The sequence below is a fragment of the Furipterus horrens genome, unplaced genomic scaffold, assembly GCF_987537825.1.
Source record: "Furipterus horrens unplaced genomic scaffold, mFurHor1.1.pri manual_scaffold_8, whole genome shotgun sequence".
NCBI lineage: Eukaryota > Metazoa > Chordata > Mammalia > Chiroptera > Furipteridae > Furipterus > Furipterus horrens.
This window is the reverse complement of record NW_028327178.1, coordinates 10,629,747-10,635,746: the sequence shown is the minus strand read 5'-3', so window position 1 is coordinate 10,635,746 and position 6,000 is coordinate 10,629,747. Positions and strand designations below refer to the sequence as shown.

At 51.7% G+C, this 6,000-nt stretch overlaps 1 protein-coding gene across 6 annotated transcripts in view; it reads left to right on the top strand.

Moving 5' to 3' along the window:
• The first annotated feature begins 1,992 nt into the window (after positions 1–1,992).
• The window catches only part of ZNF532 (zinc finger protein 532), a 92,734-nt gene continuing 88,726 nt past the window's right edge, over positions 1,993–6,000 (top strand). For 3 of the 6 annotated variants that reach the window (XM_090285434.1, XM_090285433.1, XM_090285432.1), the window contains exons 1-3: positions 1,996–2,207; positions 3,800–3,881; positions 3,969–4,078. The gene's annotated coding sequence lies outside the window, so the exon portion shown is untranslated. Of the gene's footprint in view, positions 2,208–3,106; positions 3,415–3,799; positions 3,882–3,968; positions 4,079–6,000 lie in introns of those variants that run through there. The other 3 variants (XM_090285435.1, XM_090285430.1, XM_090285431.1) reach the window with 3 other exon arrangements.

Genomic DNA, 6,000 nt, shown 5'->3' with positions numbered 1-6,000 from the left:
GGGGAGGGGCAAGAGAGCATTTGCAGTAAACAAAGATTTCAAATCTAGGAAACCTAGGATTTACTCTGGTATGCGTCTTATGAAATTCCATATATTGTTCTATGGGAAGTGTTATCAAGATTTCCGATAAGCAGGCCTTTGGATACTTTTCAATGCATGTAATGTTTTCACATGCATATTAATAAGGGCCCACTTTTGGGAGAAGAAAAAAGGCCTCCTTTCAAATGAAATCAAGCCCAGGTAAAGTTGAAACTCAACCCAGAGTACTGGCACTGTTTTCAGGCTAAAAGAAGATGAGTTTCAATTTCATCATCTTGTAACTCTGATAAATGTGAGGCCGTAGCTGGCTAAATTTGCAGATTGCATAGGTCTTTCTAAACACGTGTAAATATGTGTCCCAATTTACGTGCAACTCCAAACAATGTGCTCTTTCAAATGAAAGACCAACAACTCTTCTGTGAGACAATCGCTTGATTCATTTACATGAAAAGCCTTAAACAGCAAAAATGCGACTTCAATTTACATCATACCTTGTCCCCATAACAGAACAATGGCTTCCTCAATGGTACTTAATGCAAAGGAGAGGCACACTGAAATTTTAAAAAGGCAAAAACAAAGAAGCAACTTCCCAGCATTTTGCAAATATTAACCAATTAATTTAATTTAAAATAAAACAAAAAGCCGCTTCCTATGCTGGGAGTTTTCACTGCAACAGGAGTGAGCCTTTTGAAGAGGTTATGATGCTTTTTCAGATCCTTTTGTGTTATTTCTAGGGTACACACAATTAGTTTGACTTGGGATTTCTCTCGTTTTAAAAAAGTCTCTCCGTTGAGTGTAGGTCTGTGAACCATGTAGGAACCAGGACAGAGGGCTGGATAAAAAGCAGACCTGACGTGTTGGTAATATATCGTCTCTGTCGGACGTGGTGACGATTATACACCTTGGTGGGCTTTACGGGGTATATACATATCTATCCTTTCGTGTTCTGTAGGCTGTGACCACCTGCTGTATGCACAATACCTGCGGGCTACCTGGCTCCACCACCTCCCTTCCTGAATTTAAAGACCCGACTATTACATCTTGTTTACTCAATACCATTCCCCCATTAAAAAAACAAAAAAACCCAACTACATGAACTGAATGAACATGCCATGTTTCAATTTGGCCCCAGTGGCTTTTTCTCTGCAAGCAAAACGTGTCTTTTACACCAGGGCTTTCTCCCCACCCCAGGGGGTGTCTTCCATTCTTTTGTGGCTCAGTGTAAGGCGAAGAGGGCTCCAAACCTCTCACTAAACCGAAGAGAGCCCCCTTCTCGCACCTCCAGGGAGAATTTCAGGTTGAATTTATCTGAAGATAGCGTGCTCTCTTCTTACTTATTTGCCACCATTACGAGGATAACAAAACACCACCTTGGCTTCAAGATCCTGGGTAGAGGCTCACGGTCTTTCTCAACCATCTTTGGCGAGGCCTTGCTTCCTTCCACTCGAGTAAGTTGCGGCTTGGGGCCATGGAGAGGACTGGGTGAGAGCCTGAAATGTCGTTTGCAAAAAAAAGCAGCCCTCCCTCCATCCCCTCACCACCACCACCACCACCAGCCCGCTCTCCGGGGCGAAGCTGCAACCCAGCAGCCCCAGATGGGCGAGACTTGGCAGGTCTGCGGGGCTCGTCTTCCCTCCGCGCCGCGGCACCGGCCGGCCGCGGGGCTTCGCGCTCCCGCTCCCGAAGCCGCCCTCCCCCCACTGGCCGCCCCCTCCCCCTCTCCTGCGCTCCCTTTTGTTCGCTCGCCGCTCGGCCCGAGCCACCGCCGCGGGCACGCACCCCCAGCCGTAGGCCCCGGCTCGCGGGCCGGCCCGCCACCGCCGCGCGGCCTAGAGCGCGGCGCCAGGGGAGGCGCGGGGCCCGGGCCGGGCGCACGGCGAGGCCGCGGCGGCGGCGGCGGCGGCGGGCCGGCCCGGGAGCCGGGGAGGCGGCGGCGGCGGCGGCTGCGGCGCGAGGCCGCTCCAGCACACACGCACACACAGACCCCGGCAGCGGGAATGCAGATGACACGCCCGTAACATGGAAGCCGCCGCCGCCGCCGCCGCTACGACGACAGCAGCCGCAGCCCCAGCAGCAGCCGCCGGCGGCGCCGCGCGGAACAGAGGTCATCCGAGCCGCGGCCCAGACGCCCGGGCTTGACCGCTGCGAAGGCCAACCCCGGGAAGGGGGTGGGTGTGCGCCTGGGGGGGGCGGGGGCCGGGCGGGAGCCGGCGAGCGTGGGGCGCAGGGCCGCGGAGGAAGGGGCGCGCGGGGGCCCCCCGGGGCGAGATGGGGGCGCGGCCCCTCGTGCCACCCTGCGGCGTGGGGCGAACGTGCGTGAGGCTCAGGCCGTTCCGCCTGATTGCAGTGGCCTGTCCCACCCCGGCCTTGGGGACAGCCGGCCTTCGCGCCCGGCCAGCTTCCTTGGGGGGCCGAGGACAAGCCGGCTCTGCTAGGCCCCGCAGGTTCCGAGAGGGGGGCCACGTGAGCGCAGGAGCTCGCCGCCTCCCTTCCCAGCGCGGGCTGTGCACAGGATTTTTAAAGGCCTCTGTGCCCCTCTTCTCCACTGCCCCTTCGTCTGTCCCCAGCCCCCACCCCCACCCCGCCCCAGGCATCTCTAGTATTCTGCCCCGAGGTGAAGAGATTTGGACTTCTCCCCCCAGGTGCTTGAAAGAAGAGAAGGTTGGAGGAGGAGGAGGAGGAGACTGGGGGGGCTGCTGCTGGTGGTGACAGGGCTGGGAGAGAGAGAGAGGGACGGGAGGAGGGGGCTGGGTGGGGTGGGGGTGACAGGCAGAGAGGAGCCTGGTCAACAAGCCAGCACCACTCAGCCAGGAGGCCGAGGCCGGCCGGCTCCCGCAGCCGACGCATGCAGTGTGAGCAGACACATAGATTGCTTTCTTGGGGGCTCTTTGTCAGCCACCAACACAGAGAACACACACTGACACACACGTACACAAAGATCTGAGCCAGGTTGTGGGAGGTAAGTGGGGGAAAGAGAAGGAGGGGGCAACAGTGTCTGCGGTGGGCTTTGGGGTGGAGGGGCGGGGGGATGGGCCCTGAGGGGCTCTGGGGAGCTTGGGAGGTGGGCATTTCCAAGGGGATGCGTTTATGTGCTGGTGGTGGTGGTGGGGGACACACGATGACCTTCCCCTGCTCAGGAAGACCTAAAAGGGGAGAAGCAACCCCCAGCGAGATCCCCCTGTGCTGATGATTTTCAGGGACTTGTTGGCAACTCAGCGAGGGTTGCCATAGCTTTTTTATGTAGGGTGACCAGAACCGGCTGAAACTGGTTTGAGGCAGATCAGCTCCTGAACACAATGCAGTCACTGAGCTACTACAGTGGGATAGCAGCTTCCTCCCTTCATGGCAGCCAAAAGCAGAGGCGCTTGCAGGAAGGTACCATCCCAACACAGTATGTGAATGCACACTTAGACACCACACAGCACTGGTATGTGGCTAATGGAGTCCTCCAAGATTCTGTGTAGAGAAGATGGGAGAAAATGTGCAGGTTTGCAAGGTCTGAGATTACTTGGGCTTTTCCTGCCTTTTTCTTTTGCTTAAGGGATGGACAAGGAGCTGAGATTTATGACCCTTATTAAAGAAAAAAAAAAAAATGTGACTAGGGTGGGGACACTGGTTTATGCAGTCTCTCTTTCTCTCTCTTTCTCTTCTCTGTGTTTAACAAAACCCAACCAAAATGAACTGATGGATTTCTAATGGTAGTTTGTTTGTTGCTGGAGATTGCTACTTTGCATGCTTTTTTTTTTTTTTTCTCTTGCAGGGTATGTTCTGTATTGTGCTTTTCCTTTTAGAAGCTACTAAAGGGTGTTGGGGATACTTCTGACTATTATGAAGGCCAAAAGGTAACAGTATTGTTCTAGGAAATGAGCAGAAATGCTTTCCACTGATACTGTAAGGCATACATGCTGTCTTTTTTTTTTTCCTTGTAGGCCTGTTGACTGAGGCTGCCTTTAACCCTTTCATGTTTGCAGAGAATGCAACTGTGTGACAGTAACTGAACACTGGTCCAAAGTCTTTCCCAAAGGTCAAGGTTCACAAGGTGAGATATATTTTGAGCATGAATTTAAGTATTATATATTTATTTGAAGATCCATTCAGACACCGACTTGCAGTGGATTGGTACCCCTGGAGATAATATTGGGTCGGAGTGGAGAAGAAATACTCTTAATATTAAGCACGTTTCATGGGATTAGAGCGACTTTCTGATGGTATTTCTGTCCAGGTGAAATCAGAATGACTTCATTAAACCACATGTGTCTAGGCATTTAGAAGAGTCAGGCCTGGAGAGAAGCAAGCTTAGAGGATGATAGGCGGCAGGGCCTTGTGGGGACTGCACTGTTTTGCATAAGACTAAAGCAGTACACAGGTAGCCTTTTCCCCAATGATTCCAAAAAAAAAAAAAGGGGGGGAAGGACTGCCAAATCAAGCCAAGCCTGGCCACCTCTTTGGGATCTGAGAAGTCTGAAGGTAGATTTGCCTTTTGTTCATTCATCAACCTTTCTTTTACCTTGCTCTCTGTGTTAGCCTGAAAGGTTTTTCACTCCGAGTCAAGTGGTGGAATGGCTTTTATTGATTTTGGGGGCTGTTGACGGTGAGTTTGCCATTGGATTATTTGTGGCATACATTTTAATGTGGAAGCCTAATGCAATACCAGAAGGAAAGCGGGTCGTCAGGCTTCCTCTGTACAAAGATGCCTGTTAACTCAAAGCTTTCCAGCACTGGATGGCAGACAATGTCTAATGCCTTAAGAGATTGCAGTTAGAGTTGAGCTGGCTTTTTTATGCACCCTCCAGAAGCAGAGGTTTTGGAGAAAAGAGAAGAAAGCAGTACTGAGTATAGCCAGGCGAAGAACAAAGGCAGTGAGAGCTTACAGGGGAACACTAAACATTTTGCCTTGGGGTTCCTTGTGAAAAGAACTTCCACTTCCCCAAACAGGAAACCAGCAGCTCCAGAATCACATCCAACATGATGTCATCAACAGAACTGGTTCTGTCTCCTGGCTTGGTGAAAGTACAGTCAAGGGGGGCCCATACAAGACATGCCTGAAACGAAATTTCTCCCCTACTTTGAAGAGGGTATTTTGTTCCTCTTCGCGGTCAGCAGAACAGAGCCTGTTCAGAAATGCACAGGATCTTAGAATTGGTTGTGTGCAGGCAGTGGGTGGGCAGAATATCTGCCCTGGAGGGTGTCAAGTATGCCAGGGTTTTTATTCAAAAATGTTTCCTACGATTGCGGAGCATCCAGGGTGTGAGAAAACCGGCAAAGGGAGACTGGAGTGCCTGGTTAGCTCAGAATACTTTGTGTGGTATTTGATAGAGAGAAATATAATCTCGGACTGGCAAACCAGTAAATAGATTACGTGCGGGCACAGAATTCTTTACAAGTCACTGCTGAAATTGGTTTTCAGTTCGGCAGCGTTTTGGATGGCCAGAGGTGCTGTGTCTGAGCGTGGGCAGAAATCTGCTTGCAGAGCAGATCCCGGTCCATGTTGCATGATGTGCTGCTCCGGCTTTTTTTGGTGCCAACTAAAACTCAGATGGCTCATATGATAAACCTTCATTAGCTTGATACAATGAGCTGTTTTATAATTGAGTCCTTCACTCCTGTCTTCAGAACGCCAGTGACTTGTATTTAACTTTTGACAGCTAACCCCTCGCGAGGACTTTCTTGATATAACATGTTTAAAAGCCCTTTTTTGTAAAGCATTGCATGTCACAGAATGTTCTGGTTTACTCTCTCTGTGGTTTTTAGCTTTGTTCCCCCCGCTCCACCAGAAGGCTCCTGGAAAATAGCATTTGTTTTGCATTGAGGCCGGTCTTTCCAGCTGCAAATGCAGCGTGAGGTTGGAGAGCTCGTTCTCCAGGGTGGCCATCGGGGAGCTCATCTTGGATCGCGGTCTGTCTCAGGTGGCGGTCTCCTGCTGAGGTGTAACAATGGCAGCCCCGGGCCCCAGGGGAGATG